Source organism: Physeter macrocephalus, chromosome 1 (assembly GCF_002837175.3).
Source record: "Physeter macrocephalus isolate SW-GA chromosome 1, ASM283717v5, whole genome shotgun sequence".
NCBI lineage: Eukaryota > Metazoa > Chordata > Mammalia > Artiodactyla > Physeteridae > Physeter > Physeter macrocephalus.
The window spans coordinates 96,006,126-96,024,856 of NC_041214.2; positions in this window are offsets into that span (position 1 = coordinate 96,006,126).

The window sequence follows — 18,731 nt, forward strand, 5'->3', positions numbered from 1 at the left end:
TTGTTTTTGGTGTCTGCCCCCAGGAGCTAAGGTTGGTTCAGTGGGTTGTGTAGGCTTCCTGGTGGAGGGGACTAGTGCCTGTGTTCTGGTGGATGAGGCTGGATCTTGTCTTTCTGGTGGGCAGGACCACATCCAGTGGTGTGTTTTGGGGTGTCTGTGACCCTCTTATGGTTTTAGGTAGCTTCTCTGCTAATGGGTGTGGTTGTGTTTCTGTCCTGCTAGTTATTTGGCATAGGGTGTCCAGCACTGTAACTTGCTGGTCATCGAGTGGAGCTGGGTCTTACTGTTGAGATGGAGATCTCTGGGAGAGCTTTCAACAGTTGATATTACGTGGGGCGGGAGGTCTCTGGTGGACCAGTGTCCTGAACTCTGCTCTCCCATCTCAGAGGCACCAGCCTGACACCCTGCCGGAGCACCGAGACCCTGTCAGCCACACGGCTCAGATGATAAGGGAGAAAGAAAGAAAGAATGAAAAAAGTAAAATAAAGTTATTAAAATAAAAAATAAAAAAATTAAGAAGTAATAAAAGAAAGAGAGAAAGAAAGAAGACAGCAACCAAACCAAAAAACCAATCCACCAATGATAACAAGTGCTAAAAACTATACTAAAAAAAAAAAAAAAACCCAAACAGAACCCTAGGACAGATGGCAAAATCAAAGCTATACAGACAAAATCACACAAAGAAGCAGACACGTACACACTCACAAAAAGAGAAAAAGGAAAATATATTTTTTTTTAAAAAAAGGAAGAGAGGAACCAAATCAATAAACAAATCTACCAATTATGATAAGCTCTAAATACTAAACTAAGATAAGCATAAAACCAGAAACAAATTAGATTCAGAAAGCAAACCCCAAGTCTACAGTTGCTCCCAAAGTCCACTGCCTCAACTTTAGGATGAATCGTTGTCTATTCAGCCATTCCTGAGATGCTGGGTACATCAAGTTGATTGTGGAGATTTAATCCTCTGCTCCTGAGGCTGCTGGGAGAAATTTCCCTTTCTCTTCTTTGTTCACACAGCTCCTCGGGTTCAGCTTTGGATTTTGCCCCACCTCTGCATGTAGGTCACCTGAGGGCATCTGTTCCCCACCCAGAGAGGACGGGGTTAAAGTAACAGCTGACTAGGGGACTCTGGCTCACTCAGGCCGGGAGGAGGGAGGGGTACGGAATGTGGGGCAAGCCTGCGGTGGCAGAGGCTAGTGTGACATTGCAACAGCATGTGGTGCGCCATGTGTTCTCCCGGGAAAGTTGTCCCTGGATCACGGGACCCTGGCAGCGGCGAGCTGCACAGGCTCTTGGGAGGGGAGGTGTGGATAGTGACCTGTGCTTGCAGACAGGCTTCTTGGTGGCTGCAGCAGCAGCCTTAGCATTTCATACCCTTCTCTGGTGTCTGTGCTGATAGCCGCGGCTCGTGCCCATCTCTGGAGCTTGCTTAGGCAGTGCTCTGAATCCCCTCTCGTTGCGCACCCCGAAACACTGGTCTCTTGCCTCTTAGGCAGGTCCAGACTTTTTCCCGGACTCCTTCCCGGCTAGCTGTGGTGCACTAGCCCCCTTCAGGCTGTGTTCATGCAGCCATCCCCAGTCCTCTCCCCGGTATCTGACCTCTGAAGCTGGAGCTTCAGCTCCCAGGCCCCACCCATCCTGGCGAGTGAGCAGACAAGCCTCTTGGTCTGGTGATTGTTGGTTGGCACTGATCCTCTGTGCGGGAATCTCTCTGCTTTGCCTTCTGCACCCCTGTTGCTGTGCTCTCCTCTGTGGCTCTTCCCACCCCACCACCCCCCTTCTCCACCAGTGAAGGGGCTTCCTAGTGTGTGGAAACTTTTCCTCCTTCACAGCTCCCTCCCAAAGGTGCAGGTCCTGTCCCTATTCTTTTGTCTCTGTTTTTTCTTTTTTCTTTTGCCCTACCCAGGTACATGGGGAGTTTCTTGCCTTTTAGGAAGTCTGAGGTCTTCTGCCAGCGTTCAGTAGGTGTTGTGTAGGAGTTGTTCCACATGTAGATGTATTTCTGATGTATTTGTGGCAAGGAAGGTGATCTCCACATCTTACTCTCTGCCATCTTGAAGGTCTCTATATTGATCTATTTTTAACTTCACTGACTTTTTTCTTTTAATTTGCAGTTGTCCTTATGTCCATCCAGTCACTTTTTTATTCAGAATTATATTTTTCAGTTCTAGGATTTTCCATTTTCATATTTTTTATTTCTCAATTAGGGTTCCCTATATTTTTATTCATTACGACCATATTTTTCCTATACCTCATGGAGTCTAGTTATGAGAGCTACTTTGAAGTTCTTGATGACTAGCTCTAACATTTAAATCATTTCTATATTGGCCTTTATTGATTGTTTTTCCTTCTTAAAGTAGGTTACATTTTGTTGCTTCTCTATATTTCAAGTAATTTTGGATTATATCCTGGACATTGTGAAAGTCATGTTATGGAGACTGGAATTCTGTTATGTAACTGAGCAAAGTATGTATATTTTTGTTTTAGCAGACACTTAATTTGGTTGGACTCAAACAAATAACTCTAAATCTGGGTGAAAACTCAAATCTCTGTGAACTTTTAAAATTTTTTCCTCCATTAGCTGGGTTGCTTACACCCTGCTTTTTGCCCTGTACATTTATAATTTGGCACTCTGGTAGAGATTTGTGCAGAGTTTATACACAAAATGTGACTCTAGGGCTCTATATTTTTTTTGTGGTTCCTTCTTCCCACACACACCACATGTTCCAGAAGCTGGGGTTGCTCCAATCTCTGTCCTCTCTTTTTTCAGTCCAGAAATATAAAATTGTGGCTTAAACATTCTATAACTGTCTTTCAAGGGAATGTGTTATCTGTACTGAAGCTAAAAGCCAAAATAAAGATAACTAACCCTGTAGTGGTCCCTTCTGCCAAGTTTTGTTCATTTATTTTTGTTGAAATATAATTGACTTACAAAATTATATTAGTTTCAGGTAATACTGCATAGTGATTCAATATTTTTGTACATTATGAAATGATCACCACAGTAAGTCTTGTTAGCATCTGTTACCATACAGAGTTGTTACACTATTATGACTACATTCCCTATGCTGTACATTACATCCCCATGATTTTATTTTATAACTGGAAGTTTGTACCACTTAATTTCCTTCCCCTAAATCACCCATCTCCCACCTCTCTAGCCTTTGGCAAGCAACAGATTGTTCTCTGTATCTATGAGTCTGTTATTATTTTGTTATGATTGTTCATTTGTTTTGTTTTTTTAGTTTCCACATATAAGTGGACTCATATGGTATTTGTCTTTCTCTATCTGACTTACTTCACGTAGCATGATACCCTCTAGATCCATCCATGTTGTCACAAATGGCAAGATTTAGTTCTTTTTTATGGCTGAGTAATATTCCATTTTATGTGGATACCACTTCTTTATCCGTTCATCTATTGATAGACACTAGGTGGCTTCTGTATCTTAGGTATTGTAAATAATGTGCAATGAACACTGCAATGCACTGAATGCATGTATCTTTTTAAATTTACGTCTTTGTTTTCTTCAGATAAATACCAAGAAGTGGAAATGCTGGATCTTATGGTAGTTCTATTTTTAATTTTTTGAGGAACCTCCATACTGTTTTCCATAGTGGCTACACCAATTTACATTACTACCAACAGTACACAAGTGTTCACTTTTTTCCACATCTTCTTATTTCTTGTATTTTTTATAACAGTCATTCTGACATGTGTGAGGTGATATCTCATTGTGGTTTAGAATTGCAATTCTCTGATGATGAGTGATGTTGAGCATATTTTCATGTGCCTGTTGGTCATCTGTGTGTCTTCTTTGGAAAAGTGTTTATTCAGGTCCTCTGCCGTTTTTAAAACAAATTATTAGTTTTTTAATATTGAGTTGTGTGAGTTCTTTATATGTTTTGGATATTAACCCCTTGTCGGACATATGACTTGCAAACATATTCTCCCATTCAGTAGCTTGCCTTTTTGTTTTGTTGATGGTTTCCTTCACTATGCAAAGGTTTTTTAGTTTGATGTAGTCCTACTTGTTTACTGTTGCTTTTGCTGCCCTGAGGAGACAGTTCCAGAAAAAATATTGCTAAGACAAACATCAAAGAATGTACTGCCTATATTTTCTTCTAGGAGTTTTATGGTTTCAGGTCTTACATCTGAGTCTTCAATCCATTTTGAGTTTATTTTTGTATAGGGTGTAATAGTGTGGTCTAGTTTCATTCTTTTGCATGTAGCTGTACAGTTTTCCCAACACCATTTATTGAAGAGACTCTTTTCTCCATTGTATATTCTTGCCTCCTTTATCATAGAATAATTACATATAAGCATGGTTTTATTTTTGTGCTCTCTATTCTGTTCCATTGATCTGTTTTTGTGCCAGTACCACACTGTTTTGTTTACTATAGCTTTGTAGTATAATTTAAAATAAGAGAGAGTGATACCTCCAGTTTTGTTTTTCTTTCTCAAGATTGCTATTGCTATTTGGGGTCTTTTTTGGTTCCATACAGATTTTAGGATTCTTTGTTCTAGTTCTGTAAAAAATTCCATGGGTATTTTGATAAGGATTGAATTGTATCTGTAGATTGCTTTTGGTAGTATGGACATTTTAATAATATTAATTCTTCCAATTCATGAACATGGAATATCTTTCCATTTATTTGTGTCCTCTTCAATTTCTTTCATCAGTCTTATAGTTTTCAGAGTGTAGGTCTTTCATCTCCTTGGTTAACTTCATTCCTTGGTATTTCATTCTTTTTGATGCACTTGTAAAATGAGATTGATTTCTTAATTTCTTTTTCTGATAGTTTGATATTAATGCATAGAAATACAACAGATTTCTATATATTGGTGTTATATCCTGCAAATTTATTGAATTTATTTACTAGTTCTAGTAGTTTTTTTGGTAGAGTTTTTAGGGTTTTCAATTTATAGTATCATATCTGCAAATAGTACCAGTTTTACTTCTTTCTTTCCAATTTGGATAATTTTTATCTCTTTTTCTTATCTTACTGCTGCACCTAGGACTTCCAATACTATGTTGAATAAAAGTGGCAAGAATGGGCATCCTTGTCTTGTTCCTGATCTTAGAGGAAAAGCTTTCAGCTTTGTACCATTGAATATGATGTTAGGTTTGTCATATATAGCCTTTATTATGTTCAGGTATATTCTCTCTATATTTACTTTCTTGAGACTTTTTATTGTAAAAGGATGTTCAGTTTTGTCAAATGCTTTTCTACATCTGTTAAGATGATCACATAATTTTATCCCTTGTTTTGTTAATGTTGATTAATTTGTGGATGTTGTATCATCCTTGCACTGCTGGGATAAATCTCACTTGATCTGGTATATGATCCTTTTAACATGTTGCTGAATGCAGCTTGCTAATATTTTATTGAAAAATTTTGCATCTATGTTAATCAGGGATATTGACAGGTAATTTTCTTTTTTTGTAGTGTCTTTTTCTGGTTTTGCTATCAGGGTGATGCTGGCATCATAGAATGCGTTCAGAAGTGGCCTTTCATTTTCAATTTTGTGGAATAATTTGAGAATAATAGGTATTAACTCTTCTTTAAATGTTTGGTAGAATTCACGTATGAAGCCATCTGGACTCGAACTTTTGTCTGTTGGGAGTTTTGTTTGTTTGTTTTTAACTGATTGAGTTTCATTATTATTAATTGGTCTGTTCAGATTGTCTGTTTTTTCCTAATTCATTCTTGGAATATTGTATGTTTCTAAGAATTTATCCATTTCTTCTGAGTTGTCCAATTTGTTTCCATATAACTGTTCATATAGTCACTTATGATCCTTGGTATTTCTGTGATATTGATTGTAACTTCTCTTTTATTTCTAATTTTAGTTATTTGGGCCTTCTCTCTTTTTTGAAGGTGAGTCTGGCTAATGGTTATCTATCCTGTTTATGCTTTCAAAGAACCGGCTTTTAGTTTCATTGAACTTTTCTATTTTTTAAGTTACTATTTCCTTTATTTCCTCTCTGATCTTTATTATTTCCTTCCTTCTACTGTTCTTTGGGCTTTGTTTGTTCTTCTTTTTCTGGTTCCTTTAGGTTCAAAGTTAGATTATTTTGGAGAAGTGCGATACAAGTACACAGTTGCATATTTTGTGTGAAGAGTTATATATTACTTGAAATTAGACTGTAATAAGTAAAATCAGCCCTAAGATCACCACTAATTTTTTAAAAAACAAGAAAGAGGTATAGCTAGCATTCCAAGAAAGAAGATAAAATGCAATCATAAAAATATCAAATTAATCCTTAAAAAGGTAACAAAATAGTAGAAAAAAGGAGGCAAAAATCTGACAGGATGGACATAAAACAATCTGATAGATTTAACTCAAACATATTAATAATCATATTAAATGTAAATGATCTAAATATTCTAATTTTTACAAGAGATTTTAAGTGTAGATAAAAATCCAAGTCCATGTATAAATCCAATACAATAATTACACACTCAATATATAGACATGTAGATTAAAAGTAAGAGGAAGAAAGATATTGCATGCTAAAACTAATGAAAGAAGCTGGAATGGCTATATTAATATCAGAAAAACTATTTTTCAGTTGAAAAAATATTGCTAGGAATAAAGAGCATTATTTCAAAATGATTAAAGTGGTCAGTTTATCAAGTGGACATAATAATCCTAAATGATCATACCCTTAAAGTTTAAAAATTGGTTAAGCAAAAACTAACAGAACTGAAAAGATAGACAAATTCATGATTATAGGAAGATGTTTTAACACTCCTTTATCAATAACTGATAGATTAAGTGGTCAGAAAATCAGTAAGCATAAAGAGTTGAAAAATACTATCAACCAAGTTTCTGTAACTGACATTACAAAAACATTCAGCCAACAATAGCACAACGCACATTTTTCTCAAGTACACATTTAACATTTAAAAAGATAGGACATATTCTGGATCATTAAACAAATCTCAATAACTTTACAGACATTCAATAATATGAATTATGTTCTGTGAAAGAAATGGAATTAAATCAGAAATCAATAACAGAAAAATACCTAGAAAGCCCCAAAATATTTGGAAAATAAATAGCACACTTTCAAATAATCCATGTGTCCTTACTTCCTTAGGGAAGTTAGAACTGAGTGAAAGTACTGAACTAATGTATTGAAGTATAGAAGTATTGAAGTATGGAAGTATTGAACTGAATGAAAACAAAAACATAAAATAAGAAAATTTGTGTAAAACATTTAAAGCAATGCTTATGGAGAAATTTTAATTTCTGGTGGTTTTAAAAATATGCTCACAACTTCTTTCATGCAACACTTTTTAAGAGTTAGAGCTTAATTTCCCTCCCTTTCAGTGTGGGATACATTTAGTCTCTTGCTTATAATAATTAGAATAAGACAGAAGTAACAGTATGTCATTTCTGAAAATAGGTTATAAAAAGACACAGTTTCCATTTTGGATGCCCTCTAAGGAATTATTTATACTGGAGACAGCTAGTATCCATTTCAGGACATTCAGGCAACCTATAGACTGGCCTATGCAGCAAGAAAGTGGTTTTTGCCTGTCAGCCAGAGAGGAACCAAAGTCTGCCAGCAAACATATGCTTGAGCTTGGAAGTACATGATCTCCTAGACATGCTTTCATATGATACTGCAAACCTGGCCAACAGCTTGATTGTAAACTCATGAGAAATCTTGAGCCAGAACTATCCAGCTAAGCTATACCCAGATCTCTGGCCCATTGAAACTGTGAAATAAGAAATGTTTGTTTTATAAAATCTCTAAATTCAGGGATAATTTTTTATGCAGCAATATATGAGTAATAGAGATTTTGATACTGAGATTGGAATGTTGTCATAATAAAAAACCTAAATGTTGGTGTGTCATTGATACCAGGCAGCAGTCTTTGCTGAGTCTATTATGGGAAACCTAAATGCCTTTAAAAAACTATTAGCAGAAGTCTCATGGTATTAGATAAGGCTGCTGCTGAGGACATTCAGGAAAGTGACCTAAATGTTATTGGAAACTGGAAGAAGGGGGATGCTTGTTACACAGTGGTAGAATGTACAGCATGGACACCATCAGTCATGTTGAAAGTATTGATAGAAAATATACCGGATGAACTGGATTATCTAGCTAAGGATATTTCTTTTTTTTTTCTTTTTTAAAAAATAAATGTATTTATTTTATTTTTATATTTTTGGCTGTGTTGGGTCTTCGTTGCTGCACATGGGCTTTCTCTAGTTGCGGCGAGGGGGGGCTACTCTTCATTGCAGTGTGCGGGCTTCTCATCTCAGTGGCTTCTCTTGTTGTGGAGCACAGGCTCTAGGCACGTGGGCTTCAGTAGTTGTGGCACGTGGGCTTCAGTCCTTGTGGCTCGCAGGCTCTAGAACACAGGCTCAGTAGTTGTGCATGGGCTTAGTTGCTCCATGGCATGTGAGACCTTCCTGGACCAGGGTTCAAACCCATGTCCCCTGCATTGGCAGGCGGATTCTTAACCACTGCACCACCAGGGAAGCCCCTGGCTAAGGATATTTCCAGTCAAATTTTGAATGTGCTACTTGTTTATTTCCTTGCTGCTTAACATAAAATACAAGAGAAGAGAGGTAAATTAAGAAAGTGCTGTTAAACATGAAGGAGCTGGAACTTGATGGTTTTGAAAATTCTGTCTCTATAGACAACAAATGCTAAAATTAAGCAATGCCTTCTGAGTAAAAAATAAAACACAATGCATTAATGTCTAAGCCAAGAGAGTGACTGCAAAATCTTTTGTTAAGATCTCAGGAAGATCAACAGTGATGTATCAGGGTGCTATTCAGTGAGACAAAATGCTCCCTAAATAGAACAAAGTTGTGCCTCACACATCTTCTCTATAGAACGGTTAGGAAGCTTCAGGGTGTCTTCCCTCAGCATTTTTATCAAAAACTCAAAATACAGAAATAGAAAAGGGCATATGTTAACGAAATCTATGTGTGTAACTTTTATCTAATGGAATAGGCTCCAGTAAGTCAGAGAGGATCCACAAGGATTTTTGAAGGATTATATATACAGAAAGATCACAGTTGACTGAAAGACCTAGAGACCATGCAAAAGGAACTTAAAGAGGACTTGGGACCTCCCAAATTCTATTGGCAGGTAGGAGACTGAGAAAACCACCCAGTTATAAGCAGTCAGTGTCTTTTATGATGAAGGAAAGATGACTCAGAATGCAGAACCAACAGCCCAGAGGGCAGGACTGAGAGCCACAGCAAATTATTCCCAGGTTTTCAGACTTACAAGGAATTTCCAATATTTGCCTGGCTATATTTCAGAATTGCTGTGGGCTTTTTGTGCTAGTGATTCCACCTGCTATATTTTTCTCTTTTTGAACAGGTGTGGCTATAGCTCTTATTCTATGCCTGCTCCACTACTGTATATTGGGATTGTGTGAGACAGATTTTTTATTTTAGTTTTGCAGGTCTATAGATTGAGAGGGGATGTATTCTAGAAGCTGTAATTATGGAACTACAGTCACAGAGCAGTATCCACACCTGGACCTGATTCACGTTATAAAATTTTGAACTTAGAGCTTATTTGGCAATGAAATGAGACATCTGGGAGTCTTGGGAGGAGAAGAATGTATTTTGCACAGAAGAGGAAAGTAAATATTCTTACTCCCTTACCTTTGAGTGTGAGATAGACTTAATGAATCAAGTATGGCAGAAACTATGGTATGTCATGTCATGTATGAGATTAAATTATGAAAAGATTGCAGCTTCATTTGGCATGGACTTTCTCATTTTCAGATCACTTGTTCTGGAAGAAGCCAGAAGCCATGTCATAAGTTCATTCAGACAGCCTATATAGAGTACCACATGATAAGAAATGGAAGTCTTTTGCCAGCAGACAGGGAAGACTTAAAGCCTTTCATTAGCTGTGTGAGAGAGCTTAAAAGTGTGTTCTCTTTGAGTTAAGCCTGTAAGTGAGACTACAGTCCCAGCTATTTCATGAAAGACAGAAAGACCTTGAGGCAGAACCACCGAACTGTGCCATTAATGCTTCCTGAGCCACGGACACTATGAGGTAATAAATGTTGTTTTCAAGCTACTGTGTTTTCTGGTAATTTGTTATACAGCATTAGAGATCTAGTACAAATACTTATATCAGAAAAGTAGAAAACTCTCAAATCAGTAATGTATGCCTCCATCTTTAAAAACTATAACATGATGGCAAATTAAACACAAAGAAGAAGAAAGTAAATAGTAAAGAGTATAAACTAATTATAGTCAGGAAGATAATAAAGAAAATCAATGATACCACAAAGCGATAGCAATCAAAACAATACAGTATTGGCAGAAAAACAAACATCAGTGGAACCAAATTGAGACCCCAGAAATAAACCCACCTGTGTATGGACAACTAATTTATGACAAAAGAGCAAAGAACATACAGTGGAGAAAGGATAGTCTTGTCAATAAATGTTTTGGGGAAAACTGGACTTGCAAAAGAATGAAACTAGACCACTATGTCACACCATACAAAAAAAATAATTCAAAATGCATTAAAGTCTTGAATGTAAGACCTGAAACCATAAAACTCATAGAAGAAAACATGGGCAGAATGCTCTTTGACATAGATCTTAGCAATGTGTTTCTAGGTATATCTTGTGAGACAAGGGAAACAAAAGCAAATAAGTGAATGGGGCTACATCAAACCAAAAAGCTTCTGCACAGCAAAGGAAACCATCGACCAAATGAAAGACAACCTATCAAATAGGAAAAGATATTTGCAAATCATATATCTGATAAGGGGTTGATATCCAAAATACATAAAGAACTCATACAACTGAACAACAACAACAGAAAAAACAAACAACCTGATTAAAAGATGAGTAGAAAAACTGAATAAACATTTTTCCAAAGAAGACTTATAGGTGGCCAATAGGCACATGAAAAGATGTTCAACATCACTAATTATTAGGGAAATGCAAATCAAAACCACAATGAGATATCACCTCATGCCAGTTAGAATGACTATTATCAAAAAGGCAAGAAATAACAAGTGTTGGAGAGAATGTGGAGAAAAGGGAACCCTCATATACTGTTGGTGGTAATGTAAATTGGTACAGCCAGTATGGAAAGCAGAATGGAGTTTCCTCAAAAATTAAAAATAGAATTACCATATGATCCAGCTATTCCACTTCAGGATGTTTTTGTGAAGAATATAAAACACTAATTTGAAAAGATATATGGACCCCTATGTTCATTAAAACATTATTTACAATAGCAAAACATGGAAACAACCTAAGTGCCCATTAATGAATTGCTGTATAATAAGATGTTGTATATATATACAATGGGATACTACTCAGCCATAAAAAAATGACATCTTGACATTTGTAATAGCATGGCTTGGCCTCAAGATTATTATGCTAAGTGAAATAAGCCAGATAGAAAGACAAATATCATATGATTTTATCCACGTGTGGAATATAAAAAACAAACAAACAAAAAATCCCAAAATAAATGAACAAACCAAATCAAGCAAAAACAAACACAGAGATATAGAGAACAGAGTAGTGGTTACCAGAGGGAAAGGAGGTGGAGGAGGATGAAATGGGTAAAGGGAATCAACTTTGTGGTGATGCGTGGAAACTAAACTTTTAGTGGTGAGCACCTTATAGTGCGTACAGAAGTCAAAATATAATGTACACATGGAACGTATATAATGTTATAAACCAATGTTACCTCAATAAATTAACAAAAAGGAAAATCAATAGAGTCAAAAATTTGTCCTTTGAGAAGGTCAATAAAATCAAAGAGGAAAGAAAAAATCAAGCAAGACCAATCAGAAAATAAAAGGAGAAAAGACATTCCAGTAATTAGAAAGAGATGTGACATTCTTATAGATAGCTTAAATATTAAAAGGATAATTATGAAGTATTATAAACAATATACAGCAGGCCCTTTGTTTCAGTGAGTTCTGCATCCATGGATTCAACCACCTGCAGATTGAAAATATATTTTTTTAAGTTCCAGAAAGTTCCCAAAAGCAAAATTATTATAGCTTACTTTTGGTAATTGTTTGCATGGTATGTATTTTCCCATATTTTCATTTTTAACCTATTTCTGTCTTTAAATATAAAGTGTGTCTCTTGTAGACAGCATACATATGGATCTTTTTTCTTATCCATTCTACCATTCTCCACCTTTTGATTTGAGAATTTAACCTATTTATTTTTAATTTAATTAATGATAAGGTTGATTTATATCTGCTATGTATTACTTGTTTTCTATATATCCTATGTCTTTTTGTTCCTCCCTTCCTCCATTACTGACTTCTTTTGCATTTGGATATGTTCTAGTATACCATTTAATTTCCTTATCATTTTCTTTTTTTGTTGTTAATTATTTTCTTAGTGGTCTCCCTGAGGATTAAAATTATCATCTTAACTTAAAACAACCTAGTTTGGATTAGTATCCATTTAATTTCAGTACTATACGAAAATTTTACTTCAGTATATATCCATTAACTGATCCTTCCTTTGTAACTTTATGGTCATCCAAATTGCATATGTATATATTATAAACCCACCAACACAGTTTTTTAACCCTTACTTTATGCAATTATGTTTTAAATAAAATGGTAAAATAAAAGATATCAAAAACATATTTATACAGTCTTCTACATACACCTATGTAGTTCTCAAGTACTCTTTAGTTCTTCATGTTGATTTGACTTACTGTCCAGTGTCCTTTCATTTAACATAAAGGACTCCCTATAATATTTCTTATAGGATATATCTGTTAGCAAAATATTTTCTAGAGTTTGTTTATCTGGGAATGTCTTGTTTTCTCCTTTTATTTTGAAGGACAGTTTTGCTGGCTATTGAGTTTGTATTTGACAGTCTTTTTCTTTCAGCACTTTGAATATATTATTTCACTGTCTCCATTGTTTCTTTTTTTTTTCTGTGTTTTTATCATTTTTTATTTAAGTATAGTTGATTTACAATGTTGTGTTAATTTCTGCTGTACAGCAAAGTGATTCAGTTATACATATATATTCTTTTTTATAGTTTTCCATTGTGGTTTATCATAGGATACTGAATATAGTTCTCTGTGCTATACGGTAGGACCTTGTTGCTTATCCATTCTATATATAAACACTTACATCTGCTAACCTCAACCTCCCACTCCATCCCTCCCTGCAAATCCATTGTTTATGATGAGAAGTCATCTGTTTATTGAGAATTTCTTGTATGTGGTAAGCTTTTTTCTCTTACTATTTTTATTATCCTCTCTTTGTCTTTGACTTTTTTACAGTGTGACTTACTACGGTTTGTAATCTTAAGAGTACCAATGAGAAAATAACAGTTTGTCTTTGACATTTTACAGTGTGGCTTTTTATAGTTTGACAGTTTGAGTGCCGTTTTTTTTTTTATTCCTCACAAACTCACATTTATTCACTGACAGACAAAGGAACAGGGATAGATTTGCCCATTGGGGATCCCCAGGGTCTGGAGTTCAAAAGAGGTAATTGTGTCTAGTGTGTATGTGTGCATAGTGTGGGACATGCAGACAAGGGAATCTCCACCAGCCTCTATATCTGTGTTTAATTTTCCTCCTTCTCCAAGTCATCTTCCCTTAAGACGTGTTAGGATAAGTAAGAGGTTCCTAACCACCAGCAGGGCACCTGAGGATTGACAATGGAGAGGGAGTTGTGGTTCAGACTGTATCTATGTGTGGACTGCTTTTAACTTGTACTACTTGGGGTTTATAAGACATCTTAGATGTGTAGATTAATGTTTTTCATCAGTTTTGGGAAGTTTTTAGACATAATTTTTTCAAACAGTATTTCTGCCCCTTTTCTCCCTCATCTCCTCTGGGAAATTTGTTATGCATTTGTTAGTACAACTTGATGGTGCACCACAGGTCTCAGAGGTACTACTGATTTTCTTCATTATTTTGTTTTCTGTTCCATAGTTTGATGATATAAATGTTTCTCTCTTCAAGTTTGCTGCTTATTTCTTCTGTCAGTTCAAGTCAACTCTAGAGCCCCTCTAATGAATTCTTCATTATTGTTATTGTACTTTTTAATTCCAGAATTTCTATTTGGTTCTTTTTTTAATTTCATAATTTAATTACACACATTTAAAACCATGTATCATATAAAATAATGTCATTAAAAATACTGCAATTTTTCAATTCACATTCAAGAAAACAATAGTATTCTAACTATATTCATATATCATCCACATAAGTATCTTCATCATCAGTTTCTGAGTCATCTTGTATGATTTTCAGAGAGTAATGTTTCTCTTATAAAATTTCTGTCTCTTTGTTGATAGTCTCTTATGAATGATGAGAATCATTGTCATATCTTTAATTCTTTAGACATGCTTGTCCTACTTCTTTGAATGCACTTATACTAGCTGATTTAAGTCTGTGTCTAGTAAGCTTAACATCTGGGTCCTCTTAGGGATAGTTTCTATTGAATGAATTTATTCCTGTGTATGGGCAATACTTTCATGTTTTTTGTAATTTTTTTTGTTAAAAAATGAACATTTGAGATAGTATAATATGGTAAGTATAGACATTTCTTTCTCCCTCTCCCTTAGGTTTGTTGTTATTGTTGCTATTCATTTGCTTAGTAACTTTCCTGAATTAATTCTATGAAGTCTGTATTCTTAATAGTGTGCTGCCACTGAAATCTCTGATTGATTAACTTATTGATCAGCTAATGATTGGTCAGAGATTTCTTTAAATGCCTTGAACCAGTAAATATTTCATCCTTTACAAAGGGTCTCTGTATGTCGGTTAAGACATGCCTTCAGTGCACAGACTGTTCACAACTCTGCCTTATCCTTCATTTCCTGTTTGGATAGTACTTAAATTTCAGCCACATCTGAGAGATTGGGGTGCTCCCATGTTTTTCTTGAGCATGTGCACAGCCTTGAACATGTACACAGAAGTAGTTACAGAACTATGTTAGAAATTTCCAGTGTTTCCTTTGGACATTTTTGTTCCTCAAATATCACTTTTAACTTTTTGTTAGGCCCATATTTGCCTCAATGGTATTGCAGACTTAAAAGACTGCAATGATAAACAATTGCCATTGATTTTTTCCAACAAAGGCCATGGAGGTAGAGATTCGATAGTGCACTGAGCTCTGAGTTAGGTTAAATTATGACAATGCCCTGTAAATCAAACTTTTCTAGATGTGTAAATCTAATAGTAACAATAGTATGGAAAAGGGATGTTCTAAAGAGCTGAAATCCTTATCTGCTCTTTCTGGTTGTTCTAAGACTCCTAGCTTTCGCTGCTATTGTGGTTGTGAGGCTACTTGTTTTCAAGACTACCGTGAAGTCTTTAAATTAGATTAATAATGAATATCTTTGGAGAGAGGAGTGGGAATAGGCCAAGCATAAAAGCCAAAAACCCTGCTTTTGTTACCAAGGAGCAGCAGTTTTGTTTTGTTTGGCTTTTTAACAAACACTTCTCTCACTGTCACAAACCCATGAATAATTTCCAGAGTTTTGAGAAAGTTGCTTTTGACATTTTTTTTCTAGAATTTTCATTGTTTTATGGAGGAATACTCACAGAGGTTCTCAAGGTATCCTTTGGGAAGCCCTATACTTCCATAGAAATTTTTAAAATAGAAATTGAAACACTGATTCTAAACTTCATTTGGAAATGCAAAGGACATTGAACAGCCAAAAAATAATCTGACAGCAAAACTAACAGCAAAACTGGAGTACTAAGAATGTCTGAATGTAAAACTTATAATAAAACAATAGTAATGGAGGCTGTGTGGTATTTGTATCAAAGTAGACAAATAGATGAATGAAACAAGCTCACACATATATGGACAACTGATTTTTGACAAAGTTGCAAAGTCAGTTTAGTAGAGAAAGGATAGTATTTTCAACATTGATTATGTGTACGCAAAAACAAAAAACAAAAAGATCTTTGATACATACCTCACCCCATATTAAAAGAGCTAACACAAAAAAGATTTTGGACCTAAATGTAAAATCTAAAACTAGAAAACTAAGAAAAATACAGAGGAAAACTCTTGTGATTTGTGTTTAGGGAAGGATTTCTTAGATATGACCTCAAAAACATAGTCCATAAAAGAAGAGATTGGAAAACTGAACTTCATATAAGCTAGAAACTTTATTTTTGAAGCATACTATTAAAATAATGAAAAGATAAGCCACAGCCTGGAAGAAAATATTTGCAATTATATATATTATAAAGTATTTATACCCAGAATATGTAAAAAAAACTCTCAAAACTAAATACCAGGATAAAAAAAAAACCTCAGTAAAAAGTTTTATTTAAACAGATATTTCATTATTAGAAAAATGAAAGTAAAAAGTATAATATAATACCACTATATTATTATAATTGCTAAAAAATAAAAAGACCAACTATACCATTTATTGGCAAGTATTTGGAGAAACTGGAATTCTCATACACTGCTGGTTGGAATGTAGAAGAGTAAAACCACTTTGGAAAACAGTTTGGCAGGTTTTGTTTGGTTTGGTTTTTGTTTATTTATTTTTAAGTTAAACATACATCTACCATATGATCTAGCCATTTCACTCCAGATATTTACCCAAGAGAAATGACAGAATATGTCCACAAATAGACTTGTACATCAATATTCATAGCAACTTTATTAACAATTGCCTGAAACTTGGAAACAATTACGTTTCTATCAGCAGATGAATGGATATAATGTAGTAGTATTCAGCAATGGAAAGGCAGGAACCATTGATGCATGTTACAAAAGGGATGAATCTCAGAACAATTGCGTTTAATGGAAAAAGTTAGACCAAAAAAAAGATGATATATTATATGATCCTATGAATGTTAAATTCTAGAAAAGCAAGCTAATCTGTATTGATGGAAAGCAGATCAATGCTTATATAGGACAGTGTGAGGGGAAAGTGGGTGAAAGAGACAGGAGGATAAATTACAAAGTACATGAAAAAAATTGGGGGAGTGATGCATAGTTTCATTATCGTAACTATGGTAATGGTTCCATTGGAGTACCGAAGTCAAAACATGTACAATTTGTTATATGTCAATTATATTTCCAATAAAGTTGTTAAAAATAATTTCAGCCATTCTGATAAATGAAGTGTATGTTTTTTTAGGTTAGTGATAAAACAATATCCCTGGATTAGCAAAAAGTATACAGTATCATTAGTCATCATGGAAATGAAATTAAAACCACAGTTATAGAAAGACAGCCTCCAAACTCCTGGAACTGCAGCATTTTAATCTCCACAGACACTCCCCGTGGTGAAACTGGGGAAAAATGGTGAAAACATAACTGGCAAAATTGTCTTTTTTTTAAAAACCAAACAATTTAAAGTTTCTGGAAATCATCCTAACAAATGAAATATTTTTTCAAGAAAATCTACTAAATATCAGTAAGAACACTGAAGGTTCTACCAATTGACTGAAAGAGGATGAAGCATAAAGAAAATGTTTTCCACCAGGAGGAAAACTGGAGGAACATTTACTCTGAGCTATACTGAAACAGGGATGGTTTAAAGCAAATTGCTGAAGGTGCTTTAGATACAAAGTCAAATAGGTAAGTAAATAGGTCCTTGTATTTCCATTTGAAGGTAAATATATGACTTCCTTAAAGAGGAAGAATGAGTTATAAGTCAATAGGAAGGAAAAAATTTAGAAAAACACATATGATATATTATTTCTTTAAATATTTTTTTGTTTTTATTGTGGTAAGAACACTTAACATGAGATCTGCCTTCTTGACAAATTTTTAAGTGCACACTGCAGTATTACTAACTATATTATTAGCTATATTGTTGGCACAGTGTTGCTCAGTAGATCTTTAGAACTTATTCGGCGTGCATAACTGAAACTATATACACATTGAACAGCAACTTCTCATTTATTGGTTTGCTCTAAAATATCTCTCGGAAAGTTTTGTCTGTTTTGAGGTTTGTTAAACGTCACTCAATTTTGATTATTTTTAGAGAGGAAGCTATATTTGAACCTTAAAGGTATTGGCAATCCATGACCATGTATACTTCAATATGTGTGCAATTTCTGAAGAGAAGCTTTGTTCTTGAGGAAAACTATACAACACAGACATGCTGCTACTTGGTAACAGAATTTGAATAAAACAGGTAAGGTTTTAAAAAGTCAGATTACCACATTGACCCTGAAATTATCAAACAGGCATCAGCAGCATTTCCTTTTCTTGGGCTTCTTGGTAAGTTACCATTTTTTTTTCTTCATTTGCACCTGGAATGCGATATCAGTGTTTCTCTAAAATTTTTTCAAAGAGAGCTATACTTTCCAATGTCATAGATTTTCATCCTTGTAGCATTTAGATCTTATTTATGTGAGGCAGCAATTTAATCCAAGTGAGAGTGAGTGAACCGCATCAGAATGGTGACAGTAGGAAGGAGTTAAATAGTTGGTGGGAAATTTGACCTTTACTTTTACATGATCGCATGGTTACTCTCTTTTTCATTACAGAGTTTCAGTCATGGGAATTTATAGTTTTCTTGCTATTCATGAATAATTTTAATCTAATATTTACTTTTTAATAATATAAAGATATGACGGGGCTTCCCTGGTGGCGCAGTGGTTGTGCGTCCGCCTGCCGATGCAGGAGACGCGGGTTCGCGCCCCGGTCTGGGAGGATCCCATATGCCGCGGAGCGGCTGGGCCCGTGAGCCATGGCCGCTGAGCCTGCGCGTCCGGAGCCTGTGCTC